A 19,504-nucleotide genomic window follows, 5' to 3' on the forward strand; every position below is an offset into this window, starting at 1 on the left:
AGGGGGCTAGGCGCGGGGTTTACTGTCGCCGTGGAGGGGGGTGGGGGGCGCGGGGTTTACTGTCCCCGTGGGCAGGGGGCTAGGCGCGGGGTTTACTGTCCCCGTGGGCAGGGGGAGCGCGCGGGGTTAACTGTCCCCTTGGTTAGGGGGTGGCGCGGTGTTAACATTTGCTGAAGGCTGGGATCACTGCCCCCCTCCCCGGGGTGGGGTGTGTTCACCGTCGCCTGAGGGTTTGGAAGGAGGGTGGAGGTGGTATTCACTTCTCCTTGAGGGCACTTTTGTTGGGGCTGGAGGTTCGCTGTTGCCGAGGGTTTACGGGGTAGGGGTTCCACACTTGACCCTCTTGCCCAGGGGTTCCTGAGGTTGCCTGATACTGGATGTTGGCTCTCGCTCTTTCTTTCCCCATTCCCGTTTTATTCACAATCGGGCTCCTGCATTTTCTTTGTTTAGATTGTCCCAATTCCTCTGTCTTGTATGTTCTTCATTTGTTAATAGGAATAAATGGCGCACCACTCCTTCCCCCTTCCCAAATTCTTTGCCTTTCTTTTACCTCCCGATCCCATTGCATACTTTTATTTTATTTTCCTCCTTTGTAAATTAACGTTGTAAATCTTTAACATCGGATCCGAACGCTGTTGGCTGGCTGCCCCCAAGAAGATGGCGCCTCTGCAGTGCGCAAACATCCTTTTGCTTGGGTTGTGCTTCCTTCTCTTTAATATTTGTATCATATAAATAAACGTAAAATCATTTTCAAAAAGGTTTATTTGTTTTGTTGTTTTCATTATTGATTATTTTTTGTTGCTGCATGAATATATGGGATTTGACATTTTTCTCTGGACAAGATGTATTTTAAAATGGGAGAGGGCAAAAATGATTTGAACGAGAAAAATCTGCCAGCAAAATGGAGTGGGAGACTCGACCCATCTAAATTCTGATTTACCACCTGTCTGGGAATTTCCACATATAAGTCTCCTATGTGCGTCTCCCGTTATTTATTCTGTCCCATGTCGTTTGTAAAATTATGCGTCTTTAGTTTTATTTGTGTCCGTCCTTTCACTGTCTTTAACTTTATCAGGTGTGCTACTTTATGTCTGCCCGTTCTGTCTTGCCAGTCTGGCAGTTTGCCTGTATTTTTTAATTTGTTTGGGTTCGTGACCTAGGTTCTTATCCTTGATACTTTCTCCCTTAATTTACCTTTATCCAATTGCCGATTGCATCGCTGTAATCTGAGAAGCTTTAATTTGACAGCCCAGCTCAGAACAGGACATATGGCTTTGTAATTGGGTTGATATTTAGTAAACCTTTCACATTTTGTCTTTGTAGTAGTTTAGTCTTCAAATGATTTTTGAACTTTAGTGCTGTTTTATTATGGAATATTCCTTCATTTTAAAATATGGTCCTGATGTAAATTCAAAATAAAGCATTTGACAAGATGTCAAGTTCTTCCCTATTATGGCCAATCTCAACGCAATGTGGAAAAAACCATTGGTGTTATTTACATGTTGAAAGTGATCTAAATCGCAAACATCTTATAATCACATTTTTGTGCAGGTTTTGTCTCGTGCTGTTTTAATTGGGAGGAAATATGTCTTTGAATCATAAATTAAAGCTTTTCTATTAGAGCTGACTTATTTATGTTAATATGCATTGTGACAGAAAAAAAGTGTCAAAAAAATCAGCATTGCAAAGCAGATTAGTCAGAGTCTGGTTCAGACTTTATCAGAGCTGCTGCCAGAATTTTCGTGTTATTTTATTGTGGAATATATTACCATTGTAACTTACTAAATATTGCAAAGTAGATTGCATTTTGAAATGTCCTTGATATCATCATAAATTAATCTTGTTTGGATCTGCTGGTGTCTTATTTCAGTATCGGTTAGTTCTCACGGTACTGTCTGTCTTAGATAATACATTGTGACTATTTGATAAATGAAGGAAACTATATAAAGAACTTGTTTTCCTTTTAATACAATCTTATAAGAGTTTTTTTGCGATTTTTGAGAAGTTTTTTCCCCCTGAGACAGTATATATGAAGAAAATTCTGTATCATAGTTGTACTATTCTGGGCACTTCTGTGTGCGAATCAAGTTAGCTGGCTTCCATTCTTTTTTCATAGACCCTAGTTTTTGTCATGAATCTTGGAAGTGCACTGATTCTAACGAGCTTTCTGTATGCATAGATCAGGAAAAGTGGGACGCAGAAAGCAAGCAGTCATCACACCCATCTATTTGTAGGCAGTAACATTTTGTCCATCTTTTTATGAGCATGAAGTTAGTGAGGTGGATGCATCTCTTTGAATTAATTCTCTTTCAACCCTTTCAAGGGATGTGGCAAGAGATGCCAAGGGTAGCATTTGTTGCCCTTGAACTGAGGGCAAATTGCACAGCCCAGACCATCATGGAAGACAATCTCCCATTCAAATTGGAACCAAGTTGGACCAAATTGCAGATAAGAATGGACAAAATTGTTATGGATCTGGAGTCACATAGATCAGACTGGGTAGGAATGGCAGATTACAGATTGATTTATTGTCACGTGTACCGAGGTATAGTGAAAAGTTTTATTTACGAGTAGAACAAGCAGATAATAGTAATCAAGGATGTACAGATCAAAAGAACTTAGACGGGGTCATACGGGTTACGTTGCACAGGATGCGCACTAGGCGAGAACAGCATTAACAAGATCAGCATTATTCGAGGCGAGAAAGTCCATTCATCAGTCTAATAACGGCCAAGAAAACGTTGTTCTTGAATCTGCTGGTGTGTGTTTGCAGGCTTCTGTATCTTCTTCCTGACGGAAGAGGTTGTAGGAGATCATTATCAGGTTGCGATGGGTCTTTGATGTTGGTAGCCTTTCTGCTGCAGCAAGCTGTATAAATGGAGTCCATGAATGAGAGATTGGCTTCCATGATGGTCTGGGCTGTGCACACCACCTTCTATAATTTTTTAGTCTTGGGCAGAGCAGTTGCCATATCAGGCCATTATACACCAGAACAGTGTTTTCACTGGTGCATCTGTAGAAGTTGGTGAGGGTCCTTAGGGATATGCCAAATTTCCTGAGCTGCCTGAGGAAGAAGAGGCGTTATTGTGCCGACTTTACCATTGCATCTACACTAGACGTCCACGGCAAGTTGTCGCTTATCTGAGGAATTTAATGCTCTCCATCCTTTCCATCTGAGATCCATTGATGTTGATGAGGGCAAGTTCTCTTTCTTTCTTTCTGATGTCAGTGATCAGTTCTTTAGTTTTGGCAACATTGAAAGAGAGATTGTTCTCATTGCACCACGTCACCAAGTCTCCATCTCCCTTTTGACTCATCATTGTGAAATATCTGTCCCATTGCAATGGTGTTATCAGTGAACTTGTAGATGGTGTTCATTTGGAATTTTGTTTGATCTCCAGCATCTGCAGTCTTCACTTTTGCCTTCGTTTGGAATTTGGCAACGCAGTCTTTGATGTACAGGGAGTACAATAAGGTAATGAGAATGCATCCTGGGTGGGGGGAGGAGGAGCTCCAGTGTTGAGTGCTGTTTTGGAGGAGGTGTAATTACCTATCTTCACTGATTGCCGTCTGTGGGTCAGAAAGCTGAGGATCCAGTTGCAGAGGGCAGAGCCAAGACCAAGGTCACAGTTTTGAGATCAGTCTGGAGAAGATAATGGTGTTGAAGGCAGGTGTATGACATAGGCGTTCTTGTTGTCCAGACAGTCTAAGGAAGAGTGCAGGGCAAGGGATATGACATCTGCTGTGGACCTGTTATGGGCGGCACAGTGGTTTGCACTGCTGCCTCACAGCGCCAGAGACCTGGGTTCAATTCCCACCTCAGGCGACTGACTGTGTGGAGTTTGCACATTCTCCCAGTGTCTGCGTGGGTTTCCTCCAGGTGCTCCGGTTTCCTCCCACAGTCCAAAAAAATGTGCAGGTCAGGTGAATTGGCCATGCTAAATTGCCCGTAGTGTTAGGTGCAGGGGTAAATGTAGGGGAATGGGTCTGGGTAAGTTGCGCTTCGGCGGGTCGGTGTGGACTTGTTGGGCCGAAGGGCCTATTTTCACACTGTAAGTAATCTAATCTAATGTATTGTCAGTTAGCAAATTGTAGGAAATGAGTTTTTGTGGCAGTAGACATGAGGCTAGCTTTTAAATCCAGATTTAATTAACTGAACTTAAATTTTTACCAGCTACCTTGGTGGGGTGGATTGTGTTCTCAAAGCCTGGACCTCTAGATCTCTAGTTACATTGCCACAATGCCACAGTCTTTTCCACATTGAATCCTAGTGTTTACAAAATGATAGAAACTGTCTTCTCTTTTAAACTGCTAGAGTACATTTTCTAGTGATCTCTTCAACTCCACAGGTCGTAACGTCAAATCCAAAAATGTAATGCATTCATCTGGAAAAGAATTTTCACGTGCGTTTTTGCTGTTTGTGATTTAGAAGCTCATTAAAATGTTTTATTACTGTACTTCATTTACTTAAAGATCAGAAAGGTTTACAAGTGGATTCCCAAGTATACATTGAATCACAGAATCTCAGTGCAAGTGACCTTGGCAAGTTCTGCAATCAATCTCAGTAGTCTATAGAGAAAAAAGCGATCAGTTGGGACTTATACTTCTGATAACTATCCAATCTTAGTCCTGTTCTGACCAATATTCATTTGTGTGTAATTTCCGGAAACCATTGTGCTTTCAAAATCTGAGCTTGTTTTTCCCTTTCCATCTTTCCAAAGATGTGCTCACAAACTCTTTGCTTCTTTACCGTTTAAATCTGTTGAAGATGCATACAACATGATCTTTCCTAGTAATTAATGTTTCACAGGCGGTGAATGGTTTGTTGACTAAATGACCCACTTGATAAATATCATTGCATACCTATAAGACCATTGGCTGCTGTCTATTGTTGCAAATCAATTGAGAGATTAGCATATGCAAAATTTCAAAAAGACTTGAGTTCTTTTTATCTTTTGCCTACAAGAGTTAGAACGCGTTTTAAGACTTCTGCAGCAAAAATACACTGAAAATGTTACGACTCAATCTTTATTTGTGTGTAAAGGAAAACAGGAAGCAATGTGATTCTGGGCTGTATTAACATATGATTCATTAGTGTTCAATTCTATCTTCATATTGTTACAAAGTATCTACTGTATATTTGCTAATGATGATGATGATCAGGACAAAAGGTGTCAAAACTTCTGTTAGCAGCTTTTGCCATTTGTTGACAATGGTTTATATGCTGGTGCCCTTCTTAACCAGCAACAAAAACCTTGGCTTGGCTGACTGCGGTACTGGAGAATTGTAGGATGGGAAACTTTAAAAATGGGAGAAATTTTGGGATATAATACTTTTAATGTTAAATTGTTTTGGATTTTGCTTGAGAAATGTTTATACATGGTATGAAACATTTAAAATTACATCCCGAAGTGCTGACTAAATCCAGATATAGAAACAAGATTTTGTTTGTTCCTATGTAGAATGCAATTTTCTGCCGAACCCAAGCATGAGTATGCACACAGACATAAAAGGCTGCTACTGCTCCTCGGATGCTGCCTGAACTGCTATGCTCTTCCAGCACCACTAATCCAGAATCTGGCTTCCAGCATCTGCAGTCATTGTTTTTACCCTGTTAGTCTTTGTAGTTCAGTTTGTGATATTCAAAAGGTATGCATAGAATAATGTTCTGCTAAAAGACTGCTAGCAGGTTTCCTTTTTATTAGTGGTTTAAAGGTATTGACAGGTAATTGTGCACAGCGGCTATATGTGCTGCTGTCCAGCTGTGGGCATACTTTAGAGGAGGTTATCTTAACACCCTTTTTAGTGTCATTCAACTGGGGCAGTCCACTAGTGTGTTTTTTTAGGAAAGCTTTTAATTTCAGAATTTTTATTGAATTCAAATTTTGCCATGTTGGGATTAAAACACATCCATAGAACATTCAGCTCAGGTTCTTGATTAGGAGTCCATTGACATTATCATTACACCATAACTGACTCTCCTTTGTTTAATAAGTGTCTACCATGGATAAAGTAAAACATTCAACAAATCAAATGCTGCCGCCTTTTAACGGCGCTTCAGCCAGCACGCCATTAAAACTGTTTTCTTTGTGTATTTAATCACTTTCCTTCATAGTGTCAACTAGATTTTTTCGCGCCTTTGCCTATTTTGAAGATAAAGTTGTTACTCTGGGTTAATTATTGGCTATGGTTAACTAGTCAAGCCCTTTCCAGTACTGCAGCAACTGAGAATTAAAATGTAAGTGACTAGAAGGGGTGAAATAGTTCCTTTTTCCTTTCCTTTCCCTTCCTATGTATCTGAATTGCCAACTTTTGTCTTAAATTGCTTGAAAGATTAGTTATGAATTTTGGAAATGATTTGAGCAATAAGTCCTGATACCACTTTTGGAGAGGTGATGACAAAGGAGCTTCACTTGTGGTGCAATAACAAAATTATTGATTTATTGAGAAATGGAGACTTAATTGGCAAAAATGTAAAGCTAGTTAACATGAATTTGAAATATGCAAGTATAAATCTCAACCCCTCCTTATAATAATCCCAAAACTGCCCATTCAAACTAGGAAATGAAACATTGGGATAAAGAGAGATCTTGTCAATGATGTTCAGTTCTCAAAGGCAAAACATATGAGATATAGAATGCTCAGAAAGCTGTTAGTCTGGCATGTTTAGACAGGTATAATCAAGCATAGACAGTTGTCTCCTGATCTTTGTAAATTTAGCTTCCCTAGAACACAGTATCCATGATTCTTCCAGATACTCTTCAAAAGAACAATTAAGTTTCATATGGGATTTCATTATGATGATTCTTCCAGGAACAAGAGAGCTAAGCTGCAAAGCTCCTTTTCTTCAGGTTGGGCACCAGCAACCCAAAAAATATCTTAAGCAGTAACTGAAACTTGACAGTCATAAATCCAAGCAGGTAGTCTGTAGTAAATAAGTAGTTGTAATGAGATGTGGGATAACCAATAAATTTCTTTTTTGTGAGAAAACAGTTCCAACATTCTTTGCCTTTTTAAACAAAAGATATCCACAATCTTTCAAGAAGTGCGAAGCCATGAACGTCTTTACGTCTGAAATCTGCCATCCCACTTTTGAAGTTCAATGACATTGCCATCACTGAATCCCTTTCATCAATATATTTGGGGTTGCCATTGACAGAAACTGAAATGGATCAACTGTATCAATACTGTGGCAAGATCAGAGGCTAGGAATTCTGCGGCAAGTAACATACCTCCTTGTTTCCCCATTGCTGGTCCACCAGCTACAAGGTACATGTTCAGGAGTGTGATGGAATATTTTCCACTTACCTGGCTCACAAAACACTCAAGAAGCTTGATATCATCCAGAACAGAACAACTTGATAGACACCCCAGTCACCACCTTCAGCATTTTCTTCCTTTGCCACCAAATGTGGATACTATCAACAAGACATACTGCAGTATTTCACCTAAAGTTCCTCCAGCATTACCTTCCAAACTTGTGACATCTACCATTTAGAAGGGTGAGCGAAGCAGATGTGTGGGAATGCGACCACCAGCAAGATCCTCTCTGAGTCACAGATGTGGCTTGGACCTATACTGCCATACTATTGCTAGGTCACAATCATAGAACTCCATTCCTAACAGCACTGTGTGTACACCAATTGACTGTAATAGTTCTAAAAAGCAGCTCTCACCACCTCCAAGGCAACTGGGGAGCAGTGATGACCACATCCAAGAATTTTTTTTAACAAGTATCTTTAATATACAGTTGAGGCATTCTTGAAATTAATTTCATTAATTTTATCTATATGACATGGTCATGTACCTGTGAAGTAATTAGATGAGGTGAATATTCAAACTTCATTTTTCTGTAACAGTTCACCCGATAAAATGACCTGGAGCCTATCTAATTTATTTTGAATTGTTTTCATTCCAAATCTAGAAAAGATACATAATCATGGTTTGTCCTTGACAAAATCCATAACCTTCCTAAACAATTTTTTTTGCATATGAGTTCAACGCTAAAACAACTTGAAGTTTCATATGATTGGCTTAAATCAGCAGCCAATTCATGTTTCTTTATTTTCATAAGCAAGTCAATACTGAGAGTTCATACATGCAGCTTTAACACAGAAATGGTACTTTCCATCACTGTCATGCTATTTGTTATGATTTGGAGATGCCGTTGTTGGACTGGGATGGACAAAGTTAGACATCACACAACACCAGGTTATAGTCCAACAGATTCGTTTGGAAGAATAAATTCTGCTTTTGCTATAAATTCTATCTTATGCTGCTCCACAGCTACCTGATGAAGGAGCAGTGCTCTGAAAACTAGACTTCCAAGTAAACCTATTGGACTATAACCTGGTGTTGTATGGTATTTGTTAAACATAGTGTATATAGCTGAGTCCTCATTTAGTCCTTCTGCATTTTCTGGCAGTATTACATGAACCTTTCCACATCTCTATCACAAGATCTAGATAAATCTGGCAACTGGCTCTTAATCCTCTGCAAAGCTGAGCATCTATTTTTCAGATGAAAGCTTGTGTTGCGGTATGGTCGTATTCTACTAAAGATTTTGAGTAGTTTCAAACTTCTGATGAATATATTTTCCAAACATTCATTTATTCTGTCAGATGCAAATTACTTTTGGTATACAAATTGACTAGTGGTGGATTTCAGCTGTCACCCATTTCTTTCACTATCTCAGAATTATAAGGTGGGGAGCATTATGACAAAGCAACCTATCAAAGTTAGAAATATCATCCTTGATTGAGTCATATTGTGCAAGACATTCTTTTCCTTCTACTGCTAATGTAGTGGTTTGGAATCAGCTTTTATATCCCTGCGTAAAAGCTAGTACTGCATAGCATTCCAGAATGTCTTAAACAAATACAGATTTTGAGAAGATTGTTTGCCCAATAACTAATGCTGATAGCGATCAGCCTTCAATGGTCATACTAAACAGTGGTGCTTACATTTTAGGAAATGTAGTGATGGTGCATTCAGAATGACTTCTGCAATGGAATTTGTATGACTTGGGAGCTCTGCTGAATCTTCTATAAATGCTGCCTATCAGACTCTTAAGTTATATAATTCACTTGTCACTCGGATTGCTGAAAGTGCAACTCTAATCATGAGTTTTAATTTTAAATAGCTTGTGTTTTTCTCTATCAATGTGTCATTTTCATAATTGAGAAATTTAGACATCTGTTGGCAATACCACAAACTCAAGATGGCATCCAGTTAACATGAAACCTTAAAGGTTTTAAACTTTTCTTTTTCCTGTCTCTCATCCACTTCACCCTCAAAGTGAGTGTAATTATTGTTCTTATAAATGTCACACTTCAAATCCCTATATATGACCAATGTATCTGCAAAATCCTGCATATCCGCTGGTAGGATGGACATTCCAATACTGGTGCCCACTGTCTGGCCAGCATCAAGGAATTTGAACTTCCCAAGAGATAAATCAGAACTTTCTCCAATTTTAGTTGTATGATGTTACTGGTGCAATGATTCTTTCTGTGTTGGTGGCATTGACCTTTTCTAGCTGTGAAGATGACAACCTAAAATTAAATTATAAGTATGTGTGTGGAGGAGAGAATAACTAATGGGCATCCAGTGTATCAAAAAGACTGCTTACAAGCTGCATCAGAAAGTCCACATCATCCAGATGCCGAGCATGACTTCCAAAACAAGATCTCTCTTCCAAACTCCTGACATATCTGCCCCTTCTGGCTTGGTAAGAGACTTTAAGGTCGACCTCAAAGGTTTCCTAAAGAAACACAGTATCCCTACTAGTGTATGGTAATCAACACCTGCAAAGATCCAGCTATTCTGTACAATTCTGACAGGCCAAGAAGGATGTTATGCTAATACAGCAGAAGCATGCAAACATCTAAACATCCCATCCAAAGCTGCCTCTTCAAACTTCACCTGCCCTGTTGTGATCAGGTGGACAGGTCCATCATTGGATTCCACAACTCCAGAGTGGAAAAAAGCCACACCTGTTCTTGAGGGACTGTATAAGAAGAAGAAGAGCAGCCACCTTAATCTTTGTTCAGGCCATGGAAAATGAGTCAACTCAATGCTGTCTAATTTTGATCATGAAAGGTTATAACTTAAGAAAATTTATAATTTCATTGGTTATAAAAATGTAATGTACTCTTTCTTTGTTAAAAATCACACAGCACCAGGTTATAGTCCAGTAGGTTTATTTGGAGGCACTAGCTTTCGGAGCATTGCTCCTTCATCAGGTGCTTGTGGAGTATAAGATTTCTTCAGCATGTTTAATTTACTTTGTATTCTGTCATCCGCAGGATGTATTGGCTAAGAATGCAGTAACTGTATTTGTGTTTGATTGAAAAGATATGCAGTGGAGCAGTTTGAGACTTGCAAATGGCTCACTTAAAGAGGACCTATTTTTGTTAAATCTTACGGAGAAGATAGAATTGTTTCATTGATTGTATGAAAGAGGAAAGTGGCCTTTGAAAATGCTGTAGTCTGGTATTTAAACTCTATATTTGGATATACTGAGCAAAACATAGGACTTTATTACAACTAAGCTGGTTCTTAATCAGCCTGTAATTGATGATCACCTTTCAGGCATGATGGATTCTCAATGCTGAACTTTGTCGTGTACATTTAAAAACATTTGGCTAGGTACATGAATAGAAAAGGTTTAAATTAGATTCCTTACAGTGCAGAAACTGGCCCTTCGGCCCAACCAGTCCACACTGACCCTCCGAAGAGTAACCCACACTGACCCTCCGAAGAGTAACCCACCCAGACCCATTTCTCTCTGACTAATAAGGTCGACCTCAAAGGTTTCCTAAAGAAACACAGTATCCCTACTAGTGTATGGTAATCAACACCTGCAAAGATCCAGCAGACATGGGGAGAATGTGCAAACTCCACACAGACAGTCGCCCGAGGCTGGAATCAAACCTGGGACCCTAGTGCTGTGAGGCAGCAGTGCTAACCACTGAGCCACCAGTTTAGAGGGATGTGGGCCACATGTCGGCAAATGGGACAAGTTGGACTGAAGGATCTGTTTCTGTGCTGTTTGACTGTATGATAAAAACTCTGTCCAAGACATGTATTTGCAGAAGCTGAAATAATATTTTTCTCTTTCGTGCATCAGTGGTGTTCATTTTTACAACCTCTTGAAAAAAACCAGGGACAACATAACCTTGTTAAAGGAGCAGTGTTGTCACCCTTAGCAGTGTGGGGCTTGTTTCTGAAACAGATTAAACGAGGTAAAGTGTTGCATTAGATAGTAGAGCAACCACATAGAATTGAGGAAGGGTCAAGGATAACACTCAGCCGATACTGACTGGTTTACACTTGACATTTAAGTTTGCTAAAGTTTTGTTTTATTAAAACAAATCTTTCATTTGGCCCAGAAGAGCAAACAATTTTTTAAGTTATTAATCATCATCTGTTAAATGTATTACTTCTTAGTAGAAGCTGTTGGGAGGCACCTCATATGGATGAATTAATATTTTAAATTAAATAAATAATAAATTAAATAAGATCTATTATTAAAGGCTGATGACTTTCCCCTCACCATGCCCAAGCTTTACCAAAATTATAGCGTATATAAGATTTACCTGCTTTGTCAAATAATCAGCGAAAAGCAAACGCTTTAACTGCAGTGATATTACTTGGTTTCATAGCCCAGTTTTTCTGGGTTATTTTCCATTTTACACTTTGTGCACTGTACTTGGGTGTCTTCCTTTTAATTCAAGGTAGAGGAAATATTGGAGTGTTGCAGGTTTGTTTCAGAAACAGTTCTTCTGTTTATTTTTAATCTTATTATAAATGTGTTTCCATTTTAAAGTGCTGTGTAAATTCAACTTAGTCTCTGAAATTTTGTTGCATGAATTCTAAACACAAATCCATAACTCTGAACATCTTTCAGTATTTTTAGCCCCTTCTGCATCAGTGTTTCAGACCAAATTTAGGCTCTGAATGTCAGGATCGTATTCACAACTTTGAGCTAATTTTAAATCCTGTTAAATATAAAAGTACAACAGACTGATCATGGAATAAAAATGGAGGACTTTTAAATCCTTTTCTTATACATGCACAATGGTAAAGAAGTCTGTTTCCAATTATAAATTGTCTAATCCCTAAAATGTTATCCCTGATACAGTACCAGTATTGTAACTTAATGGGTTGGGATAGCTGCATCCATAAGAGCAATTAGATTGTTGTAAAGCGTTTTGCCAGATAGTACATATTAATGTTCTAGGCTGTGTTAGAAGGTGTCGCATGACTGAGCATGGATAAGTGAATCTGAAATGTGAGTTGAGATATTTGCTGGGCTTGCATGCTTTAGAGTTATTGGATTGTCATAAAGCATTTTGTCAACCCTAGTGTTACACCAGCAAGTCCTCATTTAAGATTCATTAATTGTGGAGGATAAAAGCTTTTAAGTTTGATAGTCAGCAGTAGTGAAATTGAAGAGAGAGAGAGAGAGAGAGAGGCTTGTCCTTTCATGCTTAGAAGCTGATGGATAGATAATTTGTTGGACTGCTGCAGGTTTTATGAGAACTGCCATTTGATACATTAGTTAATTAAAGTTGTCCAGATTCTGTTCTTGAATGGACCTCTAGGGAAAAACTGTTTGAGTTTAGGGTATTTGTTACTTTCCTTCCCTGTTTAAACCTCTGAATGATGTGTTTGAGGTTTAGATTCTCTTTTCATTTGGGTAAATATGTTCTGTACTGTATAGTTAGGCTTGTAATGAATTGTGGTGTCTAGTTATTTGAGGTTTGTTGCAATCATCTGGTATTTTCATTACAGCCTTTGAGTATGCATAAACCAAGAAGAGGTAGGCTTGCTTTTATTCTTGCCATGTTCACGTAGCACATGTAGATTGTACAGGATATTGGTGAGGCTTCTTCTGGAATACTATGTCCGTTCCTGGTCAACCAGTTGTAGGAAGGATATTAATACGCTGGAGAGGGTTCAGAAGAGATTTACTAGGATGTTGTTGGGTTGGGAAGGTTTGAGATATGAATAAAGGCAGGATAGTCTGGCACTTTTCTCACTGCAGTGTAAGAGGTTGAGAGGTGACCTGAAACGTTTTATAAAATAATGAAGGATATAGATAGGATTAATGGTAGTTGTCTTTTCTCTAGGATGAGGAATTTTAAGACTAGGGAGCACATTTTTAAGTTGAGAGGGGAGAGATTTAAAAAAGATGTGAGGAGCACATTTTTTTCAGAGGGTGATACACAGGTATATTGAACTTCCTGAGGAACTGGTGGGTGGGGTGGGCTATAACATTTTAAGAGGTATTTGGATAAGTAAATGGAAAGGTTTAGAGGGATGTGGGCCAGGCGCAGGTAGGTGAGACTAGTTTAATTTGGGTTTACATTCGGCATGGACTGGTTGGACCGAAGGGTCTGTTTCAGAGCTCTGTGACTCTATTATACCATTGTAAACTGGAGAATTCTATGCTTTTTCCATAGAAAATTAATGAGCAAATTATCATAGTATGCATTTGTGCATTTTAGTAGCCATTAATGAAGTGAGGTCCCACTAACTTTGTTACTAAACTGATAGAAAGAAGAGCAACTTGAAAAATGAGTTGGAATGTGAAACCTAAAATAGCGGCACAGTGGCTCAGTGGTTAGCCCTCCTGCCTCTCAGCGCCAGGTTCAATTCCACCCTGTTTGGAGTTTGCACATTCTGGCTGTGTCTGTGTGGGTTTCCGCTGGGTGCTCTGGTTTCCTCCGTCAGTCCAAAGATATGCAAGTGGATTAGCCATGTTAATTTACCCATTATGTTCAGGGATGTGTGGGCTAGGTACATTAGCCATGGGAAATGTATGGTTACAGGGAAAGAGTAGGGGAATGGGTCTGTGTGCGATGCTGGTCGGAGGGTCAGTATGGACTGGTTGGGCTGAAGCGTCTGTTTCCACATGGTAGGGATTCTATCTATCTAGAAAAATTCTGATTTCATCCTTTTAATACATTTAACACATTCTATAAAACTGAATCTGCTTTGATGCAGGAATATTCTTGCATCTTGTAAGAATCAGAATTAGACTGAACTTTACATTAGTTTCTTGCCAATCATTATTTATGAAATGTTTGATCGAAGTAGAAGGTATCCAGTCTTAAAACTTCAACCTTCTTCAATCTCGAGAGCTTGATGCATCCATAAATTTTGCTAGCGTATGCATTCCTATATACTAACCCCAAGCAGACGAGTTTGTAATTAGATTACATGTCTGGCTTTGGGTTGACTTTGCTACTATCTCTAGTTAATTGTAAGTAGGAATTACTGCACGTCTTTAAATTATGGGAATTGAATACACTTGTACCATTCAATATATATTCATAATAAACATTTCTTATTTGCATCTTTCAAGAGTTCATGTTGATTCCTTGGATCACTGCAATAGGTTAGCTTGCTCCTATTTTAAACCAGTTATTATCCGGGCAGTGAGAACGAGACGTATGAATTTTCACATGCAGTCTTTGGTTAACCTCCCCTCTTTTCATAACTAATATTGTCTTTCAGGTTAAGCCAGAAAATCCTTGTACTCATTGTCTCATTCTAAATGAATTTTTCATCTTTTTGAACAATACAAGCTTTTATTTGAAGTGGAGTTGAAGAAAATGTCCTTCATTGTGTGTCCTCTTGCATCAAGATCAGAAACCTGTTTCCTGACAAAGCAGGTATGCAAAGATCCCATTACCTTGTTTGCCCAGATCTAAATGCCCTATGAGAAGTAGTTGGGCTATCTATTGCAAGATCAAAGAAATGTGCCATACAGATTTGGGTGTAACAAATCATTTATTGATTCAGTTGCAGAGACTACACTTGAGGAAGTATTTTGAAATGCATTAACTTCAATCCCACAGAAAGATAAGAATTACTCTGGGTACATAAGGCCACTATTATTTCAAATTTCTTTTGTGTACAACTGTATTTAGTCCTTTTGAAAATGAAGAATGTGAACTTAGCTTGTCAAGTGTTATGGTTTTGGGGATGGGGCAGGCACATAAGAAAGTGGATTGGAAGTCGCAATCAGATCATCCATGATCTTATTGAATGGTGTTTCATCCTCACAGAGCTGAATGGCCTATTCATGCTCCTTTTTTTTCAGATCTTATGCTACATCAGCCCTCCTAGTCAAGTGCAAATACTGACTGGGTCAAGAGACCCTACTTCAGCTGTTCTTTCACACTGGCATTACAGTAAACAATTGGGTTTGTTAAGTTCCTGATATCAAAAGTTACTAAATGGCTGGGATCATGTAATATTGTTTTTTTAAAAATGGCATGTAACTTGTGTTATTTGTAAATGATTCAACGACCGCTAAAATATATTGAGCATTTACTTACATGCAGTATTTTAGCTACTCAGACATCGTGGAATAAGTATTTGCAACAAGTCAGATCTGAAAACTTATTCTTTGTTTTGTACTTTTTTAGTGTAAAAACATCTCCACAAACTTAAACTCAGCACACTGTTCCCTTAAATTGTGACTGTATTTTGTTGAAATCTGAATACAATTGAGTTGGTCTGGTTTTTTCTGGTTGAGCTTGAATGATGGGCATGTGAAATAATAGACTTTCTCAGCACCTCTGATTTGCTTATCTAATCTTGTAATGTAATTTCCAGTCAACCTTAGCCACTTGCCCCTCATGCCCTCACTTTGTTTAGAATTAAGATCCTAGTTTTTGTCTAAATAATGCAAATGCACAATAACATTGATTATATTGTGATTGCTGTTCCCCAGAGGCTCTTTAACTGCAAGGTTATTCATTAATTCTGAGCATGGCACATTAATGTTCACTTGTGTGTTTGTGATATTCTGGTCTCAACACTACAATGAAATGTTTCTGATCCACACCTTTAACATTCTTCTAAAGTTGAAAGTAACAGTGCAAAACTTGATTAATGATGTTGCTTTTAGTTTATTAGACCCTTGGTTTATTATGATTTAATTTGATGCTTTGAGGTCACCCTGCCCTATCTGTCAAATGGCAATTTTCAGTAATACATTGCCCCATGTTTACTGTGGTTATTGAAGTCTTTGCCTTACCCATTTGAGGATTAGATGTTGTAATTAAAACCCTTGTGGGTTTGACAAGGTTGTCAATCTTTTTAAAGAATAAGTTCACTTCAGTGAATATTATACAATTTGCAATATTTATTCTATACTTTAGAATTAACATGGTAAATAGGAATTAACAGGCAAATGACATGGTTTATGCCATATGGCAGATGCATTTCCGATGAATCCTGTGAATTTGTCATCAATTCACCAAGACGCTAATAGGCAGAGAATGGCACAATCCCATGAACAATCTGTCTTCCTCTCAAGGTTTTCAGCTCTTTACATCCAAACGTCTAGCCTCTGAGCTTTCCTTAAAAGGCTTTGGATTGCCCATAAACCTGCTCACCTCTATTGATTCAGTCTCTTGTGGGGGTGTAATCTGTTGAAGTTCTGAGGCTATATTCCAGCACCAATTCCCAGACACACTCTGCTCTTTTGTCCCTATGAGCAGGATGTCATTTCTTAAGGAGGTACCTTTGCCCAGCCAGCAGCTTGGTGCCAATGACCGTCTGCCTTATCAGCTCCTGACAGCTTCTTCTGAGCCTCAACTGTACTTAATAGAGATCTGTGCATTTTCTGAAATCTAATTCTGACTCTTGACTAGATCTAATGGTTCTTGAGACTTTTGAGTTTTTGAGTCTTTACTATCCCAAGCCTGCTAATTGCAGCTTTTATTGGTCTGGGGCCAAATCGTCTGGTTATTTGTCAGTGCTCTCTTCTGTAGCACAGGAGTCACCGTACTAGGCCCCATGGTTTTAGTTTTTGCATCATTTCATCACGCAGGAGCACTATTCCTTCACAGGTCCTTCAGTTGTAAATGAAAAAGCTTGAACTGGTCATGTGGTGTCTGTGACGCTGCTGTGTCCCACATGTGCTGTGGACCACTCAGGAATAATCATCTTTCTGGAATCCAAAAACAAGGTAAGCTTGTATTTCATAACAAGCTGAATTGCTTCTGGCATTTACTTTGGTAGTTGACCTTGGCCAAAGTGGGAGAGAATAAAAACTGGTGGTTTGCTGCGTATTAATAAGACACGCATGACCTCTCTGTGATCTCGACTCAATTGTGGTTAATCGAGTGGAAGTGGCATTTCTGCCAGGTCAACAACATTCTGCCTTTTATCTGTGATTTAATGACTGCGCTTACTGATGGAAACAACTTTTTATGTCGCATACCAAAGGTTAGTTTACTGCGATTGTTCAAGTAGCCGCCTTCACTTGGCAGCTTTCTTACTATGCCTTTCCATTGTTCCACTGTTTTTATGTCTGCATGGCTATGAGCCAATGTATATATCGAAGGAGTGCTACTCCATACATCTTGAAGAACATATTTGATTTGATTTTTTAAAGTTGATATTTATTTATTATGTATATTTTGTTACAAAATCAATGAAAAGTGTTGCTACTCTCTGGCACCATCTTAAAACACAGAAAAATAAACATAGAATATAAAGGCAGAAGAATAAAGAAAAAGTATTCATTGTAGATTCAACTGATCATCATATTTTTCCTGTTCAATTCCTTGTTCATAACATCACAATTTGCTGTTTCCATATGGCTGATATCAACTTAATTCTGAATTCTCATACATTCACATACAAGACTTTTGTTCCATTCTCAGATTTTCCTACTCTTGTACGATTCCTTGCTGCAATGTGACATTTGCACATTCTATCTTTTCCTTTCTTTTATTCTGTGGTAACCCCACTAACCTGTACTCCCACCTTTTCCTTGAACTTTGATTTTTGTAATCTTTGTGGAACCACCCTGCCACCGCCCCGTGCAAACTATTTCGTTTATAGCCCTGTCTGCAACCCTGTAATGTGATTTGTCAGGACTCTGGTACCAATGTGATTCAGATAGAGCCCATCCCATCAGAACAGCTCCCTCCCAGACTAGCGCCAATATGCCATGAATTTGAACCAGTTTTCCCTCATTAATTTTTGAGCCATGCATGTACCTTTCAATCTTATTAACCCTGTGCCATTTAGCTTGTAGCTCCAGTAGTATCCTGAGATTATTACATTTTTGGTTCTGCTTTCGAACTTAGCAGCTTATGTGTCCTTAACAGCACTTCTTTCTCCATTCTACCTATATCGTTGATATCTGTGTGGACCTCGACAATTGGATCTTTTCCCTCCTACTCCAAGTTTCTTTGTAGCCCATACAGCACAGCCTGAAGAATCTATGGGCAGTATCTTTATTTAAAATATTTTCTTCTCTCTTTGTCTTCTTTCTGGTCTCCACTGGCCACGTGATTCTATGATCAAGTAATATACTTCCAGAATTCTGCTTATTCTGCATTTTCTGTCATGACTGGAAGCAAAATAACAGCAACCCAGCAGCTCATAATATCATCGTGATTTTTTTCCTCCTGCCATGTATCAAGCAGTTTGGCTTGTGCTCTGTTTCTCCACAAAGCTGACATTGTGAATTTGAGAGAATGAGTCTGCCATCTTTCATTTTGTGACTTTATCCTTGATGTTTCAGTACATTGTAGCACATGGAAGAGAACCGTTTTCTCAGTTTCAGTGAAGATTAGATTTGAAGTCCCTCCTGAATATCAACAAAATGAGTTGCATGAATTTTCACCTTTGCTAATGATGAGGGTCCCTCTGCTCCAACCCCAGCCTCACCATCAAACCAGTGGACAAGGGGGGTGCTGTGGTAGTTTGGCGCACTGTCCTGTACACCGCTGAAGCCAGGCACCAGCTCGAATGACGCCTCCTCCTATCGCCCCCTTGACCATAACCTCATCCTCCATCACCAAACCATCATCTCCCAGACTCTGGACATAATCTCAGCACCTCAGGGGATCTCTCACCCATAGCTTCAACCTTAGTGGGCGGCACGGTGGCACAGTGGTTAGCACTGCTGCCTCACAGCGCCTGAGACCCGAGTTCAATTCCCGCCTCAGGCTGTGTTGAGTTTGCACGTTTTCCCCATGTCTGCGTGGGTTTCCTCCGGGTGCTCCGGTTTCCTCCCACAGTCCAAAGATGTGCAGGTTAGGTGAATTGGCCATGCAAAATTGCCCGTAGTGTTAGGTAAGGGCTAAATGTAGGTGTATGGGTGGGTTACCGGCGGGTCGGTGTGGACTTGTTGGGCCGAAGGGCCTGTTTCCACACTGTAATGTAATCTAATCTAATCTAATCTCATAGTTTGGGAACCCTGCACCACCCGATTCTACCTCCTACCCAAGATCCACAGGCCTGACTACCATGGCCGACCCATCGTCTCAGCCTGCTCCTGCTCCACCGAATTCATCTCTACCTATCTCAATACTGTCCTATTCCCCTCCGGTCCAGGAATTCCCCACTTACATCTAGGACACCACCCACACCCTCCACCTCCTCCAAAACTTTTGGTTCCCTGGCCCCCAATGCCTCACCTTCACCATGGTCATCCAGTCCCTTTACACCTATATCGCCATGA

At 39.4% G+C, this 19,504-nt stretch overlaps 1 protein-coding gene across 4 annotated transcripts in view; it reads left to right on the forward strand.

The window, feature by feature from the left end:
- Positions 1-19,504, forward strand: part of appa (amyloid beta (A4) precursor protein a) — a 178,189-nt gene that overhangs the window by 634 nt on the left and 158,051 nt on the right. The gene's annotated exons all lie outside the window — the stretch shown is intronic.

The sequence above is a fragment of the Chiloscyllium plagiosum genome, chromosome 12 (assembly GCF_004010195.1).
Source record: "Chiloscyllium plagiosum isolate BGI_BamShark_2017 chromosome 12, ASM401019v2, whole genome shotgun sequence".
NCBI lineage: Eukaryota > Metazoa > Chordata > Chondrichthyes > Orectolobiformes > Hemiscylliidae > Chiloscyllium > Chiloscyllium plagiosum.